Genomic DNA, 24431 nt, shown 5'->3' with positions numbered 1-24431 from the left:
GTTTTTTGTAATGGCGACGAAATAGCCCAGTGATAGATAGACGGTCAGACGGCGTAAGCTTATAGCTATTAATTTGCACCTCGGTATCCACCTTTCGGATACAGGCCTTAAGATTGAGAAATAGTAGTCTGTGAAAATATTATTTTGAAAATAATATTTCAGAGAGTTTACCTTAAAAGAAGGCCTTAATTACGTATTATTAATTCTTATCTATTTTAAAATAAATGTATATCGGTGAGTAAGTTAATGATCAACATCAACAGAACAAGCAAACAATACTAATTATCTTAATCTCACCTCGTAAGCCGACATGGTGCTCCGAGTGTTGATGAAACACTCAACTAGAGATCGCCACACATTACTTGAAGCGTTATCGTCCAGACTTTCAACACAAGGCACTGAGTCTATTTGTGGTCATCTCCCGAAAGTGATACGGTCTACGGGTAAAATATTACTCGTTTCCGCCAGGCGACACCCGCACCGAACGATAAATACTCGATTCCTATAAAAATATTGCCTATGAGAATATATTTAGTCGCGTGAGGTGAAAACTAAGAATACGATACGGTTGAGCAAGTTTTATGATTTAAAAATTTGTATGTCATTGAACTTAAATTTCTATATGATATTGATAAAATATTGGTTCCATTAAAATATTTCATTATTATGCCCCGATTTTTATTATTTATTTTTAAATTTTATTATAAATATTTTCTATTTGGCATCTTGGAATAATCCACCGGGTTGATAACCTTTCAATAGGAAATCTACAGAACCACTTTTTAAAATAATCTTACACTTACATTGAAGCTTCGTTTAGAATAACTTACTAAGCCGTACTTTTTACTCCAATAATCAGAGAGAACCGTTAATATACGAATATAAAGCCTAAAGGATAACTCATCAGCAAGAGTCCGTCGTAAAAACGGCACGGCTTCGACGGCGGCGCGGCGCGTACTCACAAGGTACAGTCTCTACGAGCGGAGTAGCGCACGCTGTGGGAAAGTGGACGGCGTTCGGCAGGAAGGCGCCAGCGAAGGTCAAGTTCAATAGAATTGTACCAAATCTCAGTTCACTCTCATCTGCCGATACTGAAGTGAGGATAAATACGCTTGGCACGGTAAAGCTATCCAATGCTTGTGTATCAAGATGTATCCGATGTATTATTGGAATCTTTTCAAGTATATAAGTAATTAACTCATAACTCATGGAATTTATATACTCTAATAAAAGTCCAAAACGGATACACAACTTATGGCATAAGCTTTCTTCGGATAATTTGTTTTGGTACCAGCAGTAGTAGGACTTGGATTCATGGACTTAGAATCCATGGTGAACTTATTATATTTATAAAGAATAACATTATATCTATGTTTGTAAAGAAATGGCGCAAAATATACAACCCGATGTAGAAATATCCAGGGCTCTTAATTTATTTCTTGTATTTTCAGATTTGATTGAAAAAGCAGAATGTTTAACAATAAATGTAGTATTGTAACTTGTGTCCATTGCATGAAAGCGACCCAGCATCCACAGCACATGAATCAATTCGCTGCCAACCCTCCCTCTCACCCCTTCAAACTTTCTATGCCGCGGAAAGGGAGAGGAGATCGTTGCATCGCGCAAGTCTCCCCGTCGCAGCGAGGGCAGCCGGAGCGAGCTCGGAGACGATGATTGCCATATAACAATCAATAATACTAAAAAGAGCGTGTGAAAGTGCCTTTGAAATTAAATTTATGGAATGGTGTGTTAAAACGACCCGGGGTTATCCATTACCGATGTTTTACTTCTTTGATGTTCAGTCTAAAATAGACCAAGTCTCGAGATAATGTATCTAATCTAACGGAACACAAACAGGACACAGCTTACTTATTTATAATTGGTAAACAACTTCGGTGTAATTGCTTTAAACATTTCAAATAACTTCAAGACTTTGCGGCGTTTGTATAATTGTTAAATGATGGAATACAGCATGAATAAAATACGTAAGTATTTGTGTAAAGAAAACACAAAACATGTTTTTATCAAAACAAATTAAAAAATGCCGATCAAATATACGGCTTTAAAAAATTTAAAACGTCTACATATGTATTACTCAATTTCAATTGCATTTTTAAGGCTTTTCGAATTAACCGTTTTTAAAGGCTAGTTTCCGTTGCCTCATATGAGAGGGAGAGGGTAGGTGCTGAGTATGTCCTTTTCTGCGCGCCTGATAAAGTGTTTGCAAAATTTCATAATGTTCACCTGATTAGTTAGACGTGAAAGCTACAACTAACTCACTTTTATGATACCACTAACGATTTTCCTAGTTTTCTTATAATTTTGGACACAATAGTAAATAATAGTCTTGAAAACAAATGTCTAATTGAACGCAATAGATTACAAAATTATAAAAGTAAAAATATTTAAAAAAAAAATGTCCAGCTTTGAACAGTTGTTTTACGTTTCCTCTCAAGAAAACGGTGTGTTCTAAAATGGAAACCAATTAAATTTCTTCCAAGACTACTTCGAACATTGTCGAGTCTGCACTGACCACTTAGTTTTATAATAAGCAGCATTGCAACTTAGAGGAGTAATAGTGTATTTTATTTTAATATATTTTTATAGCAACATATAGATGTAAGTAAGTTGAAAATTCATACAAACACACTCATGAGTGTGATAGGAAGTGAGATACGAAGAGAGTTCTTACAGAATAGTACTGCAAGTTTCGTTTCAAAATATAACGTAAAGGAAAATTAGGCAATACGTTCTATGGTCTTATAACTATGTAACACGATTCTATTGATTTTAAATTACATTGAGATCAAAGACACCGCTTTATAGAAACCGTGCAGAGTAACCTCGTTATAATATTCATATACAAGTGAAACAGTTTAAAGTAGCTAGTTAATGCACGTTAGGGACATTCTTGTAAAAAAAAGATAAGTTCATATAAACATTTTCATGTTGCCTTCTTATTGATTAAACATTATAAACACTTCAGGAAGGAAGAATTACCAACCTAATTAAAAAACTGAGTTTAATTACTCTTTATACAATTGTTTTTAATCGCGGACGTAAGGGAAAATCGAGTTTTGTAGGAGTGGTCCCACTAACTCAAGTCACACCCTCTGCTAATCGTGTTGTTCCAGTTAGCCACTAAACAACAATTAATCGCCCTAATGCGAAAAGCTCATGAGAGACTTATTTACTATGCCCCACATGTCTAGACTACTTGCACTAATTAGAATTTTAATTTAAAAAACGCTAAAATAATAGAATTCGTTTAAAAGTATAACCTGATACGCTGTAACACTGCAAGCAAATAAGTAAGTTATGGTTTAAGTTAAATAAATCTTGAACCATAAGGCACTTAAACCAGCCCCTTTAAAGAGTTCTCACGCTCTTACAAACTCGTCTAAGTTACGAGTCTCCATACTACAGTAACTTGAGCTTACACTTACTTAGCGTGACTCATTTATTAGTTGGCGAGTTGTTTTGCTTGATTCATTGCTCGTTATCGATTGAAAATTTTATAGAAACGTGACAGTATGTACAAATAGTATATATTACGAGATTAATAGTTCACTGAGAACAACTGAAAGCGGTCTTAAGACGTTGCAATTGAAAGATTATTAATTTTGTTCAAATAAGCCTTACTTAAATTCCAGTACGACATTTATTTATATAAGAATTATAAATCCTTTATAAATTAAATACATCGTTTTTTATGCATTATAAAAGTCGTCGTGTGACATTTTTCTATTGTAATAAATTTGTGACTCATAGTTAATTAAAATCTGAACTATTATTATCCTTTATTGTAGCAATAAGAAAATCAAACCCAACTAAAGTGAGCTCAAAACTATTTCGTTATGGGATATGTTCACAAAATTTACAGCTTCCTTCGTACTTATAATTGTAGTAACACAACCACACGCGACCAGCTACTATTAGCTCAAATAACTACGAAGATATTTCACGAGAGCCAACACAAATCTGTCAACAGCAATTCAGATCACTTGCAGTTTCAGTAATTAAGACACACTGCGGAGTCACGTGGCCGTTAATGAATCCCACAAGATACGAGATAGTTATGCGAATGATATCACTTTGATATTTGATCTTTTATTTAATTTGTCGACGTTATCATTGACTTCCGTAATAATCTTACAGGCTGGTTACGCGTTTCATAATCAATAATTATATTTTTTTAAGTACAACGCATGATTTAGAACAAAACAAGTTACTTACTTTATTTAGGTATACTTTATTGTACACCACAAACAGAAAAAATACGAAACGTAGATACAGCATAAATAAAAGTAGCATACAATTTTGGTAACCTTATCGCTTCATAGCGAACTCTTCCAGGCAATCAAAGTGTATGTGATAACATATAAGATATGAGGTGGGTGGTTCTGTAATAATAAATAATATACCATTGATCTATAACTGATAAATAAGTGTCAACTCGAGGTCAGTATAATTTAATAAAATTCAACATATATTATCTAAGTGTATATCGTTGACATAGCTGTGAAGAAATTCACAGCTATGTCAACGAACCTTACCATTTTCTCGTTTACTCCCTTCAGTTAGATCATAGTTATTTATCACAGTTCACATTACGTGCAGCATCTCGAATATCCGCAATGCGTCAAATATCTCTGTTCAACTAATGCAGGATCACTCTTGTGAAGTTTTAATTAATTGCCTGCACACAGCCACATTCATCGCGAAGTGCTCGCCACATTATAAATACCGCTTGAAATGCAAAATTCATTACCATTTAGGAAATTAAAAGGTCTGGAATACAAGAATAAATGCGAAAATGCGGAGCTTAAATACATTGAACATTTTAGTCGAATTTATCGTTTTATACATATAACAAACCACGATAACGGATCGTATTTTACCGTAACTCAATGTCTAATAGCGTCAAAATGGCTGGTGTGGCTTTGTGAGGTGAAAAGAGCTTACCGAACTCGAGAGGACGTGCTAAAGATAGCCGCCGTATACCGACGTTATGGACAAGCGGACATTAACGACCAAAGATAGGTTATGATGAACTCCAACTCACTATATACTTAGAGCGAATATAATCCTAATGAAAAAATTACCAAATGAAATTATTCATTTGGAATTATTTTTAGAACTAAACCACTCCGATTCTTATTACAAAAGAGTATAAAGAGGGATTTTCTAAATGTACGATACAAGCTAAGGCTGGCTTTATATTTGGCGCAGCATTAAAGCAGCGTTTGTTCTACCTTTGCTATTGACGTGAGCTTGATTGTTGCACTATAGCGGAAAAGGAAAATTTTCTTTTTTTCGTGAATGTACGCCTGCCTCCTTCAGATGCAGTATTCTATGAAGAACTTAAGGCTGAAAAGATCACATGACCGTGATGTTCTCATACTTTCATAAACGAAGTAAATGATTACACCTAGACCCAAAATTTGTATTTAAAAATAACCAAGTTTTCTACCTCGTATACAATATTATGTTATCATTAAATATTCACATTTTATGATTTAGGTACCCTTTTTAACTGAAAGTTCCATATCTTTAAAGTCATAAGACAATCTTAACCGGTCCATTGGCCAGGAATAGTTCTGATAATATTTTAACAAATAATAAAATAATTAAATACTATAATAAATTATCAAATAAAGTTTGATACATTAATACAAATACTTTAAAAAAACGGCCAATTGCCTGAATTGTATTCTAAAAATAAAATAAAAATAATATATTTTCTCTTTTTGCTCTGTTAGTGTTCCTTTCCGACGCTAAAACGAGAAGGAAACTGGAAGTTGGTTATTGATATTGTCTAGACTCTAGACACGCGTAACCGTAGCAGCTTGTAGACTGCTGCCGATCTGCCTCCACGTGTAGTGCCGGCGAATGCCTGCATTGCGCATTCGAATTATTCACACTTTCATCTCGACATACAAACACGTTGTTGCGACGGACAAAGCAACTTATTATATTGTTGATCAAATTCATGTTTTTATGTTTACTGAAGTTACAATGTTATAGGAATACTTAAAACGCCATCTCGTTAATCACATAATATAAAGGGACCCCCCAAGATCTCATAACAGCACTGCATTACCGAATTCCGTTGACGTGTCAGTATTTACGACTCTACATCATTCCGACCACGTCAGAAAAAGGCGCGCCTTCCCGTCCGACGTCTTTTGATCTGCTCCTCCATCTCGGCAATGATTGATATCTGTATGGCATAACATCGACTTTTACCGCCTTAGGACCGAGCAGCACTTCCCGTTTATAAATTCGCTCCATAAACCACTCCAAATTAACCTCATGAGGCATGTTTATTTGACTTACACACTCTCGTGCTCTTATGAGAATAGAATTAACCGCTACCTCGAACATATAAAATATTAGCCGATGAGCAACCATCGCTCGCAGCGTACCCCTTTTAAAATATAGATACATATTATTAATAGATAACGATGAAGTAATTAGGTCCTGTGTGCGAGGTGTCTGCAACACGTCGAACCAGTTTCGTTAATTACATGCGAATTAGTTAATGTATATAGGAAATCTAAACTGAGAGTCGGTACGCAATACTTTTTGTGCAGTGTTTTTTATACACATTGTTTTTTAGTGTCAAATATACCGCGTCTGAGATATTATTAATATTATTTTCGCAACCTTTAAATGTACATATATTCACGTATAATATTATTTGTACAAATGGTATATTTGTTCTTGACACAAAATTTAAAATAAATACCTATGCAAATACAAAAACAATTAACACTGAAACTTAAATAAATAATTTATTACATTTTAATACGAACATAAAAACACTTGTGCAAAACACGTTTATTTTATTCCAACGTCAATTTTCTTTTTATTATAACGAGACAATTGTATACACAATACCTTACGTAGTTTACGATCGTTCACATGACCATTGGACCTTCAGTCTTTATCAAAGATGCCTACTGAAAATATTATGAATACGACGACGCAATGTTATGGTAATTCACATCAAGTTCGAAAAAAACTTACTTAGTGTCATGGTTATTCTCGTCGTTGTATTCCGAGGTAATGATAGAAGAATGGGTTCGTAGCAACTTGGTAAAACTGCTTTAGCGGAATACCTATAATTTTTGTAAAATGATACTAACCTCCACTGCAAATAATGTCTCATGTAAGTAAGATTTTTTTTATTTGGTAAGTCCAATTTAAGAAATTTTATTAGTTAAGAAATCATTGGTTTTTTAATATCATTTAAGAGACAAACGTTTCATAAAGATATTTTTTTTTTTAATTTAAATTAAATAGTTTTGAAAGCGATCATGGACCCAAAAAATATTGAGAAGCGGTAGTCAATATTTTAATATATATAGATTTGTTTTTAAAGAATTTTGGGGCCCAGGCATATATTGCTCAACAGATATGGCTGTCTTTGTGTTGCAGAAGATGCCTTTTTGCAACACAAAGATAGCCATAGGCCACTTATCTGTAGAAGTAACCAAATAAACAAGACGACCCGTATCCATAACATTCAAATAATTTTCTTAACTTAGAATGCTACGGGTTGAGTTGTTTTTATGAGTTCAAACTACTAGCCAACTTTAATTTGAAGGGCTCATTACAGCTTACAGCAATACCAAGAAATTTGGTTAAGTCAATAATGTCTAACGCTTCTCCACGTAGTAGATTGTCAGTTTTTACAAGTGGTTATCATTTTCCTTAGACATTGGTACTGTAAGAAATGTTTACTCTCTTACATTGTCAAAGCGCCACCAATCTTTGGATCAAGTTGTTTAGACTACAGATACGAGGGACATCATTGTACCTATAGCTCACACCCGCTAAGTAATCCTTCAAATCGAAAGACAGCTCACCGAAATATTTTTGCTTGGCGGTAGAATACATAATGGGTGGATGGTGCCTACCGCAGTGAGGCTTCCCCTACAGTCATCATTATTCTATTAAAATATTTTTAAAATTTTAGTATAACTTCGCACTTTAATTGTCCTTATTTAAATTTTCATATGCAGAACATATATAAAGTTTGTTATGTGCTAAGCTGTCGCCCGCCATTGCCCGCCAGTTACTTGCGGCGGCGGCGGCTGCGAGCGTCGTCTCTCATTGTCAGACTACTTGAATGCACAATTCTCGCTAAGCAAAGACCCTTCTCTAACGCAGAAATACTCACATATGAAGGGTTGAAATTCAATATCTCTACTACGTACATAGGTTTGTTTTTGTTCCAACCATTCAAAAAATCAAATTTATTTTTTCCACCGATATTTCTACACAAAGCTACAATGAAACAGACTGATTTTACTTGATTGTGTGTCAGGCGAGCAAATCTAAATCTTCCTAATTATTAACTATTTTATTAGCTAGAACTTTTGTGAAAAATATAATAAGCTCGATACTCGTAATGTATTGAGAGTATAATCGACGGGATGCGGGCTTCCCTCTCCGTGCACCCTCGCAACGAGGGCTCTTGTGACCGATAGAATAAATATAATGATATTTAGTAGTACACATAGTATAAGTACTATTGTACAAAAACGTGCGCCGATAAGCGAAACAGCGACCTAGTAATTAAACTAATTGCTCCGACCCTCTCGCTCCTGACACAGTTCATCGAAGTTTTTAAAACGAACCCCATTGCAAATAACATTTGATCTTTTCAAATTAATTCTATTTGAAAATAGAGCTCGGGAAGTCCGCACGCTCCGCCGGCGCCGGCGACCGAAGGAAGTCACACTAGATGAGTAGAGACGAAAATATCAATATTGGTTCCACGTCCGTCTCCGCAATGCGCCTCTCGTCGTCGTTTGTAAAAATAAACAAACAGATTTACCTTTTCTTATTCACTAATTACTGTACAGCGGAAAAATATTTGTCGAATGCATTAACGACTTTATCTGATTACGTTATTATCTTTGGATACCAAGTAAATAAAATATTCTTCATTCAAGTAGGCTCGCAAAATCACTTTTGTATCGTCATATTACACTGTTGTATTAAATTTAAAGCTACCACCGGTTCGAAGAGTAGATTCTACCAAGAAGAACCGAAAGAAATTCAGTACTTACTAACTAACACTACTTCAATTACAGGATATGTAAGTATACCCACGCTAATAAAAACATCCCGAAGGGAGTATAATCGGTATGAAACCTCTAGCATCAAGTAACCGCTAGCAACATTTCACGGCTGAATAATAACGACACTCATTTCGATGTTTTTTAATATTTTTTAATGAATAACTTTTAGTATGAATTAGCAAAAATAAGAATAAGTCGAATTCTAATAAATCTGCGTCGTGCTCCAGTAACGGCTAAAGTTTTAATTATTCAATACAACAAAGTGCCGAAATGCGCTGTCCCACATAGATCATAATCTTCATGAAACTGTGCACGCCATTAACAGGGTTGCCATATTCATTTTGACTCTTTTCTGTTTCAGCAATTCTTTATTACGCTTAATAACAGACATCAAACGTTGACTCGGCGAACATTAATATTCAGTACGACGCGGACGCTGCAAATGCTGCTCACATACCTACTTCAATTATTTCTGATCTACATATTATGTATATTTGCTGCTTACACTTCTTTGGAGTTTGATGAATTGGTAAATATTTGAATTAAACAGAGTTCAATCCGAACAGATGTAAAATATAAATCAATTTTTACAATATATAGCGGAATAATTTTGCAAAATAGAAAATCAAGAGAAAACAAAGTACCATTTATTTTCTACCACAAGTTTTGTTTAATTATGTCAGAAATAAAAAATGTAAGGTACCAACTATTTATCAATATTTTAAAACAATAAGAATTCCTAAAAATATATCGTCCCCCAGAGCTTTCATCGTGATTGATTTCGCGGTTAGCGACGGCCCTAGACCAGTAGGACCGGTCGATGCGCACGCGCGACTCGTCTGACCACTGTATTCGTAAATAACGCACGCACGAGCACCGTCGCAGTACTGACACTAACTTAACAGTTGTCTTACAGCTCATGAGGTTGAACTAACTGGGATTATAATTTAAAAAAAAAACATATTACTCCATTTTTGTTTTAATTATTAAACGTATTTTTGTTTGGATTAATAAATCTAAAAAAAATAACGCACATAACGATCCGTCCTTGTCAGTTTGATTAAAATAAGTTTATAGTAGATTCAGTAATAAGTGTAATAGGAGCTACTCATAGTTAACAAATTGTACAACTGTTACTTGTAAATAGATCGTCGAGCCCGAGCACTCATTACGAGGTGTGCGCTTTATTTATGTGGGGTCAGTGCACCGACAGTATCGTAACTAACATGTATAAAAACATTTACAACATTTTTTAAATTATTAATCTATTTGGTACTTAATAAAACGAAAATTGATATTGCTGCTTCCTTAATTAAATGAAATGTTTAATCTTAGTTTGTAAGTTATCAAATATGTATACGTTAACCTAACATTGATAACGTGTATTTATTAATTGAAAAACTTCAACGGTAGAATGCAAAAATTGTAAGTTGCAATGCATTTTTAATCATATAGATTAAAAATGCATTGCAACTTACTCGAAAATAGAAGTATCCAATACTTTACAGTATCTATAGTTATACTATTAAGAGATAACGTACCTACATCGAGTCATTAAGTCCTTGCAAAAAGTCAATAGAATGATTCTCGTACTTTACAAAAGACCCGGCACCATGAAAAACAAATTACTTATACAAACACTAGAGTAAAAAATATGTTCTTTTTCTAAATCGAAGTATCGAGTATTGTTGATGAAACTGTGTCATGAAACGTGATCTATGTAATCGAAGCGAAGCAAATGAAAGTAAGCAAATAAAGCAATATTGTTTTCAATCCTCAATACGTGCAATCGTATATTTAAATAACGAGAAATACTGATTAAGACATTTAACATACATTTTAATCATAAGCGGATTGATTTCGAAAAAAAATTATAAGTGCAAAAAGATACACAAAAATATATTTAAAATATAAAATTAAGCTGTTTGACTAAAAGACTGGATTATGTCTTTATCATCTATCATGGTTTGTTTTTGGTTGGCAAATATCTGGATACAATATTTAAAAAATATAATCTATATGTGTGGAATTCTCTAAGTATCGTACCCAAAATACTATGTAATAAAAGTTTTTAACTGATTTTCCATCAAAATTGAACAGAGACAGGATGGCTAATATTTCTTAGTATTAGCACGTGTCACTGATCATTTAATAGCTTACCCAATACTATCGCATTACATGAAAATGGCGAACTATTCAATCCATTTCGAAATTAAACGATAAACAAATCGGATACGCTATTTGAATTTATTGCACGCCAAATGTATGGCTCTTAACATTCGTGACGGAATAATAAGGGAACATAAACCTTAATCGGCTATAATAAAGGTTAGGTTTTGATGAGGCTTTGTGTGATTTTTCTTTGTAATTGGAGACAATAGAGGAACTGAAGCACGGTGGGCGGCCGTGGGTGGCTGTGGACGGGGATATGTTGCGAAATTTGAACAGTAACTCTTTGATGGACTACGGACGCGTTTTATATCCACATATTAAGTAATTCAACAGTTTTAAATTTCATTTTCATAACGTGTTAATACCACATAAATAAACAAAAATTCTCATACTTATTCCAAGCTATAAATAGAAAAAAATCGTATATTTATTTGCAAACAAAAAAAGAAACTTTGTATGCAATATGTTCTGTCGAGTCATGTTACTAGGAGCACATACGCCGTAAGACGGTCGAGCAGTCATTACCCTGTGACAGTACTCAATAGTCTAGATTCCAAGGAGGATTTTACGAGCAAGGGGATCACGAGCGACCGCCGAGGCGCGGTACCGGCAGTCGGCAGTCGGCACGCGTAATAAACTACGGTAAAACGAGAACACGCAAACAGTATGGATTACACGGATGTTGTTTTGTGGTTAGAGAGATTTGAATGTGGGCTTCAGAACCTATTAACCCAATGAAAATATTTTATTATATTTATCTTGTTTCGAAATAGTTTTAACAGAACTAAATAATAACTATATTATACCACGTAACTTAAAAAACTACAAAAACAAGAAGAGAACGAAGACAATAATTGTTGCAGTACTTTTAATAATTCACAAAGGTTGCTTGGTTTATCTCTTTTCTTTATAAAGCCGCCGGCAATCAAGTTATAACACCTTTAGAATTAAATAGAAAATGAGAATTAAATTGACGTACACAATTGAAGCTTTACAATATCAATTAAAAGATGAATATTGTGTATTTTGTAAATAAAATCATGTTTTATGTTAGTTTTTATGTTTTTTTCCTTGTGTTGTACCAATAGGTCAAATAACTTAACCGACCGAGATAAATACATTTGAAATAACAAAGAAATCAAGAAATGCTCCGAGTAAAAATATTAAGAACTACTTTGTCGGTTACAGATAAGATGAAGTGGGAGAACATTAAATTTTATCACAAGAGATTGGACAAGAAAGTTTGTTTTGAACGACCAGTGAAGAAGCAGCGATAACCTGTGTCAAATCATTATGTATACAAAAATGTGTTGCAACATAATTTATTTTAGCTCTTTTCAATATATCTACTCCTCAACCAAATCACTTACTATATAATACTTATAACGCTGGCTAAGCCTTACGTCCTAGGAAATTCTACGTCTTAAAAGATTTACAGGAAAGTCTTAAATAACATGAGTCTATACTCAAGATAGCTTCTAAGGTACACCCAAAATAAATATGTTTATCTACTAGAAATTAGAAAGAAAAAGCTATTGGTTATCTGCGAAGCCTTTTTTGATCCTATTAATCCTTATTCAGATAAATCTAGCTAGTTACGTTAGGCATTTAATATTGATTGAAATTGTTTTTTTACACTATATCATTGGAATAAATATTTTAAAAAACCGTACAGTTTTAAAATGACGAGCAACGACATTATTCGTTCGCTGCGGAAAGGCTGCACGTATAACTGGCAATTAAATTTTGACGTAGACAGTTACATTCATACAAGTTTGAATCTATAAGTCGTGGATTCATTGAACGATATTTCTATTTATATTTACGACATATTAATTTTAAGTAATTAAACGGTTATTTAATATAAGCGTTATAATATAAACATTTCGCAAGTCTCATTTTCTTTCAAACCGAGGCGGGTCGCTAGTAACTAATATAACGAATTAATACAAACAAAGGAATTTTTAGTTAGCCGATATAACCGGCTTCATACATAAACTAACTTTAATTGTGGGTTCCAAAGCGAGCTAGCACCACAGGAGGAGTCTCGCACGTGTACCAAGCCGCATTGATGCAGACGTGACACGGTAGAATAACAAAAATAGCAATAAAAAGAATCCTCTGTCCAGGAGTGGGACATTTTCGGACTGTCGCTTTTTTTCTACCGTTTATCAAATTCTTCAAATTTATTCTTCAAATGTAATAATAATCTTTAAATGTTTTCATTTTAATTTTTACAGTACTAAAATTCCTGTATTTAAAAAGTTAAACACATCACTTGAATGGGCGGCGACCTGAACGCCTCTAGGAGTTCGTTAAAACAAAAGCACACGACTGGTAACTTTGAAATATTCAAGCCGTGAGCTGCGAAGTAAAGAAAGCAAAAACTGTATAAACTGTATCTGCATATCTGTAGTAAGGCCCGGACCCAGGCCTAGGCATTACGATGCTTATCGCTTCAGACATTGAAGCTACTATCCAACGTCCTGCACTATATATGTGCGAAATTCTCTTATAAACCAGATTGAAGGACTGTAACTCGAAGTGCGGCGTCGCAATTTTACCTTTTTTTTTAATTTTTAAGATATACGAGCGTATTGTTTCGTAATATTTAAGTAAAGAGATGCGTTATATTTTTGACATGTTTACTCAACTTTTTCTTCATTAGATAATAATTTTTATAGTATAAAAACAAACTAAAACCTATGTTTCCGAAATGCATGGGAGTCATCAAAACGAACCATAAACGAGGGATTTACTTGTATCTTAGAAAAGTATGTGGATAGTTGAACTTTGGGTTCCATAATTAATTAGAGGGTACTAAATGATTGCTGTTAATGTTTTGTCTTGCGACTAATGTACCTACACGTGGAAATTTTTAATTAGGTACATCTTTAGTTTCTCCGTTAGTTACATCTAAGTAAAGCTTACATAAAAAGTTTTAGCTTTGTAGCAATAAATGATTTGGCTCTTTTTAGACAGAAAGTCAGTACTAAATTCTTACCGTAGGTAAAGTATAACAAAAATAATATTATTCTATGGAATGTCGTCCAAAAGAACGCAGACATACGTTCAAATGGACAGCCGAGGCGTAATAAGTCACCTTCGCCTTAGACGCTAATATTATAATTAATATAAAACACTTTTGGTACCGACGTATTGTGCCTGTCATTACACTTATAATTAAACCGAAACAAAGCAATATTAGTATAGGTATTGTTTGGCGGTAGAAGCTGATGGGTTTTAACGGCCTCATATATAGCTATTGAAGGATTTCTATATACATCACAAATGCTAATTCTGCAGAATTAAGTCACGCTAGTGAGAACGACTTACTGAAACTTTTGGAAAACTTTAATATACAGTTTTTTATCTTGTTGCAAGATTCATCCAATCTATTAAAATCTGATGCAAACTATAAATAAACTTATTTAAATGAACACGAATAAGACAAGGAACACATAATTATAAGTTAAAGGTTCCATTAATCTTATTCCCCTAGAGCATTCCCATTCACAACGATCAGCGTAAACACAAGTTTTTAAGAAACATCGTGACGGACGGAAGAGCAGTGAAGTGACCCGAATGTGCCGATGTAGGACGACGCAACGCACAAGTTTTTTTCAGTTGTGTGTTCTGAGAAATACTAGGAAAATACACGGTGCCCACAACTAGCGCAGCGACGACGATAAATTATTTGTATACTAAAATGATTCTTTAGTTTTCCGCTTTTATTTGAATACTATAAATCTTAATAGTATAGATTATATGATCCATACTAATAAAGGGGAATTTGTTTGTTTAAATTCGAATCTCAGGTTTGCCAGTACTTTGAAAAAAATGTTTTTGCACTACAATAATTACTGAGAACCAAAATATTATAGACCAAGTAAAAGCACGCTACTAACCACGGTACGTACGACCGGTAATGATATTATAAATTATTAAGGTTGTTGCTCTTATGTTTTTATTGATTACACAGCTATTCCTGCGATTAATGTTGATATTTGCGCTAAACGTTAAAAGATCGGTTAGAGTTTATTAATAACGCTAAGAGAAAACGTTACATAGTCATAACTCATAAGCCATAACATCGTAAGTAATTATTAATAGTTTTTAATTACAATAGTACAATAAACATTGAATATGTCTATTACGCAACACATTGAATGTACATTACGGAGTACAATACGTCTATTTTTTGTGAACACAACCCAAACGTCAATGACAGGTGGCGCGGAAAAGCAGTCAATAATAATTTCCGGTGCGAGCGGTGCGGAGAATTAATTTGATACGTATACATACCTATTGTAGCACTCAACTTAGTTCGAGTAGTAGATCTAAACCAAAGGTAATTTGTTACACGTTAGCAAAGGTTGGCGTTAATATACGACAGCAGTTTACTTCTTTATTATCGATAACTAGATGTAATTAGATCACTAAAGGCTCATTTTAACAATCAATGAGATATATCTCTCAAGTAGGTATCTGAAACTTTAACCCAATGTTAAACAAAATTTGGTATGCCTTTACGCTTTAAACAGCTGTTTCAAAAAAGACCCGCACCGGTCGTAATATTTTAAAACAAACTATAAAAAGACGTATTGATGTGTCACAGGTGGGGGTATTAAATTTGTTAACTAATACCTATTCATAAAACATAATAATATGTACAAGCTCACATAACATTGTTAATCTAAATAAATAGCACTACAAATTCACTACAAATATTACAAAACTATTTCTAATAAAGAATGTAATTCCCACGGTCCAAGGTCACAGTGACACGATGAATGAACGAACCGACAACTCACTATTATACGAGAATACTCATGTCCGATAACGATTATAATATTATTATTAAACTGCGGATGTGCCGAGCCGGCCGTACCTACTTTATTTGCACTGAGCATTCATTTGACTCTAAGTTTTAAAATTTATGAAGCAAGTTAAGAATGATAATAAGTATTGCGTTTTAACTTATTATCTAGGTATGCAGATTGCCTCAATATTTGTTAATAGTTTGTATTAACATACCTACTTGTCTACAACATAGACATTTTAATAAAATTCACATAAAAACAAATATATTTGGTTGTATAAATTTTGTTTATTTACTTTTTCTAAACATTTCTATGAATAAAAGCGAAAGTCTGGAAGATAAAACAAATTTCGATGAAGTTTCTCTTCATTTCGTTTTACAACAGTTCGTGATACTTTGAGTGCGTATTTCGTAAGCCTATGTAAGACCCATCGTAAGAATAAAAATAAAATAAACACTCCGCCCCATATAATAAAAACTGTATATCAGACTTGTTTTCAATGAACGCTCGTCGTCAGCTTAAGCCTCAATTATGTTCGGTAAGCGTTACTATTTCCTGTGCAGACTTCGTACTGAATGACAAGAATTTTAGAATTTGTTAAAACATACATCACAATATACATAAATAACGACAGCTGTCGTTAACTCGTAAAACTTTGGTATAAATATTAGGTATCAAGTAGCAATTGAAATCTTCAATATTGAACTAGCTATTTGACATACTTATATAATATATGACATTACTTTGTTTGTTTTATATATCCTATAAACAAGGGTTACGCTATGATACGCGCATAGCGTAACGGGTTCTAAACATAATCCCAAAATATTCGAGATATCTTAGTTTCTACAAGTTACGATTCTCGTCTCCCGCTGGGCCCTCGGGCGCATCACGACAAGTGGTCTTATTATAGCATTGGTTTACATTTTACGAGACGTAATAAGTACCAAGTACGCATTGGATGTTGGTGTAGGTCGCGTCTCATCTTAATTTATTCTAAGCTCACGATTGGTGACGATCGAGTCATTGTAATGAAAACACGACAGCAAAAAAGGGTTGTTATTTATATATTGATGTATGAATATGAATGCATAAAATGCAGTCACACACACGACTGTCCTTATTTTATATTTTGAAAGAAAAAAACTATATTAATTTATACTTAACAGAATAATAATATTGTTCAAAACGTCTTAGAATTAGGAATGAATAAGAAATACTAAAATTTAACTAAAATAGAATATAAACACGACAAATAATCAAGTTTATGAGTAAAAAAGTTACGGCTTGTAAACATAATTGCCGGGCTAAGTCCTCCTCACATCTTATGCGAGTTTCTACACAATGTTTTCTTCCAGCGCAGAGCACGGGACGTAACATGCGCACAAATTAATAAAATGAAAATGCAGCGGTGCTTTCCCAGTTTGAACCCCAGTTTTTTGTAAAAATCTACGTATAGCCATTGTTCCGTCGCGGCTTTTATTTGTACTTTTTGTATTATGTTACAATAGTTGTCGCCCACGGCTTGGCTCGCATTTAAGGGCTTAGTTGTTAGTTGAAAGGCATAAACAGCAAGTAAAGCCTATGTTCTTCCTTGGAGTTCAAGCTTGCATCAGAACAAATTTCATGAACTTCGGTTCAGTCGTTTGCCGTGAAAGAGCAACAGACATACAGTCTAACAGACAGACGCACAGACCGACAGGCAAGTTACTTTCGAATTTATAATATTCGTATAGATATGGGATTTATCACACTAATAAATCTGTTCGGCGAAATCTAGAATAGCTACCAAAATGTTGAGATATAGCTCTAATACTTAATTGTTATTAAATGTAAATTTTAAATATTGACCGACGACATTAATACGCATCATGTAAACTTTCACTTGTTAGTAAGTAAACAAAATACGATATGCTCTAATAAAGGATAAATAATTATAAGCTCGATTAGTAATTGGCTTTGCCGATACGAATTCCATTGAAACTCGTAAATAATTCTAATAATGTAAGAGCGTGTGACCTGCAAAATCATAATGAGCTTAATAAATCAATTGAGTTTGACTGTGTAAGGAAAAAAAATTATTAAAACTAGAGACTATTAAAACTAGATAACACTGACACGATATGATAAAATTGTTCGAATTGTATTTAAGCTCGTACCTATTTGGTAAGTATTAATATATATTTCTTTTTTAATCTATTTAATTTCACAATAAGCATTACATATATTCACGTACAATTACATAGTTACGTGCATAATCTTATTGTGTTAGTGTAAGACCATCACCATCATCATCACTTTGGTGTTAGAGTCACTACTAGATTTGAAATGAACACAAAAGTTCCGGGTTCAAAACTCTATAGGCTATTTATTTTGCAAAGTTTTTGCGCTAAGTACCAGGCTCGCAGACATATAAGGAGATGGCATTCGGGCGCACTAGCAAAAACCACGAGGTCTCTTGTACGAGAGTATGGCGCACTATCGGAAAACTCAACCTTGGCAGGCACATTAATATCTTTATTTTGAAGGAATAGAAACTAGTGAAAAAATGAGGAAGGTTCTACGTACTTGATTTAAAAATTTCCCTTTGATCACGTCAAGTTCGTGCGAGTCATTTAACAAAATATATATCATGTCTTGATCTTCATAATAAAATTACTGAATATTTCTCTTTAATAACGGTTAATAACTTCCACGTAGTCAAGATAAAATATATTGAAACAATTGATGATAAATAATATACCTCACCCAATAGACTGCTTAGTAGTAAACAAACGAAGTTAAATATCTATCTTTATTTTTTTAGAAAAACTGGGAATATATTTTTACGTTATTGCCAATATAACGTACAAGGAAAATTTCAAAATATAGATATAATAAAAATTTACAGTTTCATTTAATCTTTAAAATATCTTTTACAAACAATTCAATGTAATTAGTTTTTTAGTATTACTTCCCAATGCTTATATTAGTTCCTTGCGATTCACCACATCACAAAGTCATGCTTTTAACAAACTATGCTTAATAGAAGATTAAAAATAAACGCTAATTAATATTCAATTACTTCAATATTCATAGTAATTCCATAAAACCTTCCGAAAATTGATTAAAATCTGTAGGAAATTTGTAATTACGTCAATGTCATGAATTAATTATTTATAACTGTAATGCGATCTTTGAGTTTTAACTGTATCCATTGATTCATTAGAAAAGTTATGCTACTAAAGAATTCTAAGAAATTATGGTTAAATGTATTATACCTTACAACTTTAGGAGAGAAAAAGATTACATTTGACAATAATAAAATCAATAGTATAAGGATAATATTAATAATAACATTATTAATCTCAACTGCTGTATGAATTTTGCCTATAAAGGTTTATGATCAAACAGAATCAATAAATCTATTGTTTCAAATATATATGTGTCTTAATAATTGTGCTGGCATTTGTATTCCTTCAATATTTGCCTTTTTAACATCATAAAGAACTAATGTAAACTAAAGGATATTCAAATGCCGAGACGTGTTATCTACTTATTCATTATTTTCCAAAGTATTTATTCTTCGAAAAAAAACCCTACACAATATATAAATATAAACTGATATATAAACCGACACTGCTTGAGACAAACAGACCTGTCTACCTGAGCAATATAACAGTTAAACACACAATCTTATCGCGGACTGTAAAAGAATAAGAAAAACTTAATCTTTTACGACCGTTGATCATTACAATATTATTGTTTACTTTTCTAAGAAATTTTGTCAGGTGTATTGGAAATGCTTTGAACAATAATGTAATTTATTTAAATATAATAAAACTGTTTATATATGTATTATTATGCGGAACAGATTTTTAATAATTATTATTTCAACATTATTTAGAAATAATGATAAAACTTAATACGCATTTTTTGTGTTATTGAAATTTAATATGAAGTTACCAAATATTAAAAATAAAAAAGGCTACCTATAATAAATCACAATACGTCAAAGTTAATCTAGAAAAAAAAAATCAGAGAGTACCTTCGTAAAAATTAAAACAACTAAAACTTACCAAAATCAAATCAGTTATCGTTTCCTCTCATAACTGCAGTTCCACTACAGTGCTTAAACGTCACAGAACTCTCACTCACTAATTAATCTAAACTTAAAAAAATCCGCGTGAATTATTACGATAGTTACGGCAATTACACGAAGCGCAGATATTTAGTATTCGTCCACACCGCACGACGTCCGCGTGCAATATGACAATTGGCAGCCGTCAGCCACTGCCAGACCGCACGGCCAGCACTATGCTTGTGTAGTAAATAATTACGGGTGCTTATTAACTTTGTAATTGTAAAATTTGGCTTTTTAACTTCATAAAATTTTCGGGAAAAGAACCCGTAACAAATTTAAATCATGTTCTAAAAATAATTAAGGTAATTTCTTTCTTAATCAAATCATAGGTGAGGTTGCTTTTACCAAAGCATAGGTAGTTTTATACGTATATCCAAAAATACTATTAAAAAAAAGCTACTTATAGATTCATCTAAGCAAGGATATTGGTGTGAAGGGTATATAAACTTATTAAATGACATAATTACTGAGTAGGAACCACACACAGTAAGTTGATTTTAATAAGCATTGCAAGTAAAGTGCTTAATTTAAAGCGGTTATAACTTTTAATGCGAAACTCTTTTGCGAAGACACTTTGTAAGACTTTTAAGAGGATCAGCACGGGGCTTTAAAATATTTTCAACCTCTTTTATAGTTTTCATAAGGATTTAGTATCATTGGCATTTTAAAATAAGTGAAATTTTTAGTAAGGCTTAATTACACATAGAATTATATGTCAAACCAAAATATCATTTTTAATTGAATTTAAATATAGAAAGAGATTATGAATTTCATTTTCCACCAAATTCAATTCGGTTGTATTTTTTATTTTTGTTTCATATTTACAACTTCTGAAATTCGTCGTATATGAACCGATTTTTTACGTATACGAATCGGAGAATTCATTGTTTTGTGTGATTAAGCTCCCCGTTTGATTTCACTTAAATTTGAAGAATTGAGTGTATGAATGAATGATAGCATTTTGAAGTACAATTTATTACTATAATATTCAATTCTATGAAATCAATATAAGATATTCTTTATCTAAGTCGGCTCATAAATGTTTGGATCGTCATGTTACGGTATTGAATTGAATGTAAAGCTACCACCGTATTGGAAAGTAGAGACTACCGAGAAAAATGGAATCGAAAAGAAAGTTAGTAGTTACCCTTATCCGCCACTTTTTTGTTTATTGTAATATTTTAATACTGTTGTAAACATATTATGGAGCACCTGTAAGTTTTTTTTTTTATAAAAACATTAAAAAGGTGTCCCGAGCTCTTATACTATAAATAGATTAGGTAGCTCTATTTTGCAGAACGAAAACAGCTTCAAATGTTGTACAAAATGCTGTGAAAATAACCAAAGCAATAATACTAATCGAGCAGTATCAATGTCAGTTTATAGTTGTCTAACTTTGCTAACCGCGCGTGTTGCGGAGCTGTGTCCCTGTCAGCGAAGACAAATGAGGATTCCATTGAAATTTTAAAAGTTAGAAAGTTATATGTATTTAGATCACTATTGCTTACAATTAGCTTTAATTTTATGTACTTTCTTACATTAGATAAGGCAAACACATAACGGGTAACATTTTGACACAATTAACATATGTATCAGTAATAATGCATTGTTTACATCATCATAATTAGATTGTTTCTTGTCCATTTAAAAAACGAATGAAGTATCATCAGTAAACGAAACAATATCGCCAATACCTTGAACATTAAAAGGAAGATCACTAATAATAACAAAAACCAAAAAGGACCCAAAATGTATCCTAAATAACGATAATAATAAATGGCGAGATTCCTCGTTTTAGTGATAACGATTAATATTGTAGAGGAAAAATATTTTAATAGAAAATATTACTTTGCTAATATTCGGCAGATTGTATACGTAGTAAGAAATACAATATTCTGTCGCCCAGCAGATGTGTAACGTCTGGGCGACGATTTAATGTTTTGCAAAAACGTATTTTATAACCTTTATGCTTGAAAAAATAAGATTCATATTCAAAAGAGTGATATTAATTTAACGAAACATCGTCGTTTTGTGTTCAAACTAGTGTCGAAGATTCAGACTCGTGGGAGCGGAAGCTAAAACAAAACCTCGCTGTTTTTCATCGGTCAAACGACTGTGGGACAACACAACATCCCTCGCCCGTCGCCCCGCGCCCCGCGTCCACCGCCCCGCGCCCGAAGTAACATTGAATGACGAATCTTCACATAATAATCAACTGAATGTGTGAGCGTATATTGTTTCATCTTTTTGTTAATCAACTTTCGCCACTTAATGTGATAATTCGTTGTATTTCATAACGAGGCTGGTAGACATATTACTTCAGTTTTAATTGTTACTCCATTATTACAATTTAGTAGCAAATGAAACATTGTGATAAATTGACTTTATTAATAATTATTTATTGAAGTGACCAACTAACTAATAAATAATCAGTATTGTCATTTTAATTAAACCTTTTTAGCAAGCATTACAGTATCTTAAACAAAATGAAAGATCTTTTTTGTTTTTTGGGACTTTGCTAAAATCGTTGAAGGGTCAAACTCTTCTCAAGCGACAATCCTGGATCCTAGCTGGACATTATGACCCACGCCTGTCAATGCACCGGCTCACACGCTTCACAAACAAGACTATATTACGTACGGCGACAGAGTAAAAATTATACCTATATGTATGTAACTGTCCAGGCAGGTATGCACGAGCCACGAAGGCATACTACCTAATTGAAGTAAGATATTATTAAACATGCATAATTAAAATTAATGTTATCTTTTAAAGTCATTGACTTCAATAACAAGGTAAATTAATTCTCAGTAACCTATTAATTACAATAACCCATAATAATCCCATATCACTCGCCATTAATAATGACGATTACAAATGACTGTAATTATATTTTCCATTTTAGTGAAATAGCCTCTACAAGGACAGTATATGACGCGCCATGATTCACGAGGTGCATACTAATAAAGCTAATTGCTTGTAAAATGTGTAGATGTGTGGCGGACGGCAGTCAACAGGTGTGGTCGGCTGACGGCTCCCCACGCCCGCTGGCTCGCTGCATGCGGAAGTCCGTGACCAGAGTGACACACCCTTAACTTACCTGGATGCTTTTACGCGATTACGTCCCACTTATTATATGTTAGTCGTGTATTCGGTTACATTGCATAATAATAATTTAATTTATTGATATGAAAATACCCAAAACTAATTATTATTGTAAGTTGATGTACTGTTAAGTAAGAAACTTTATTAGATAATTAAATCAGGTCGAATCATTATATATTTAAAATGTCTAATTATACTATTATCATAATCATATTTAAATAAAAACTTCAATACACTATACATCATCTAGCTGACCGTTTAACTTAGCTTAAATCCGTAGATATTTTTTTAATTGAATATTTTTAACGAATGTACATAATTGTTATATAATTCTTATTGCCTCCACTGGTGACAGGATGACTGATCTATATTTTGCCTATACATTGTTTATACAGTAACTATTTTTAAATTCATTTTTGAATATTTTTAAGGCCTTAATATTAATCATTCTTAAGTATATAAGTAGACAACATTATATCATATATTAATTATTCAATCAATATTTCTCGTCAACCTATTCCAGCATCAGTACCTGTGATCATGTGACAGTCTATGATTTGAAGATGAATAGTTTGTTACGCGACAAACCTAACTAAATTGTCTTTTGAATTTTTAAGCAGGCAGACGTAAACGTCGACCTGATCCGATCCATTCGCGTATATATGTATATATAGGTATTATATGTAGGTCGATATACCTATATACAATTATTACATTCAGTAGATGATAGATTTTACAATCTTATATTTATGGTTTAGGTTTAAAATGTTACCGATTAAAGATGTCTATACCAGTGTATTATCGTGATAATAGAAGCGATAGGTTGGCGACCAGTTTAATATCTTCACGACTCAACTTCCTTCTCCAAAGTAGTATTAATCAGAATCTTCCAGACTGTGTGAACCGTACGTACGTTTGTAAACAATCAAGCTAAAGCGATCTCTATTTTAAAGCAGCATGAATGATTTTGCTGTACGATATTTATAAAATGGCGCATAGTTGATGCAGCCTCCGGAATCCCGCATTGCAGTCACAATGTATACATTATCAATAGCTGGGCTTTGCATTCTCAAGGGAAATTGACTAAACTTCTAAAAATAATTAGAAATAATT

General features: G+C 33.0%; 1 protein-coding gene across 5 annotated transcripts in view; it reads right to left on the bottom strand.

Moving 5' to 3' along the window:
- LOC125072382 (GAS2-like protein 3) overlaps positions 1–20323 on the bottom strand; it is a 60762-nt gene extending 40439 nt beyond the window's left edge. For 3 of the 5 annotated variants that reach the window (XM_047683003.1, XM_047683007.1, XM_047683006.1), the window contains exon 1: positions 20149–20323. The gene's annotated coding sequence lies outside the window, so the exon portion shown is untranslated. Of the gene's footprint in view, positions 1–297; positions 503–803; positions 932–20148 lie in introns of those variants that run through there. The other 2 variants (XM_047683005.1, XM_047683004.1) reach the window with 2 other exon arrangements.
- Between the last annotated feature and the right edge of the window lie 4108 nt (positions 20324–24431).

Source organism: Vanessa atalanta, chromosome 21 (genome assembly GCF_905147765.1).
Source record: "Vanessa atalanta chromosome 21, ilVanAtal1.2, whole genome shotgun sequence".
NCBI lineage: Eukaryota > Metazoa > Arthropoda > Insecta > Lepidoptera > Nymphalidae > Vanessa > Vanessa atalanta.
This window is presented reverse-complemented; position numbering and strand designations above follow the sequence as displayed.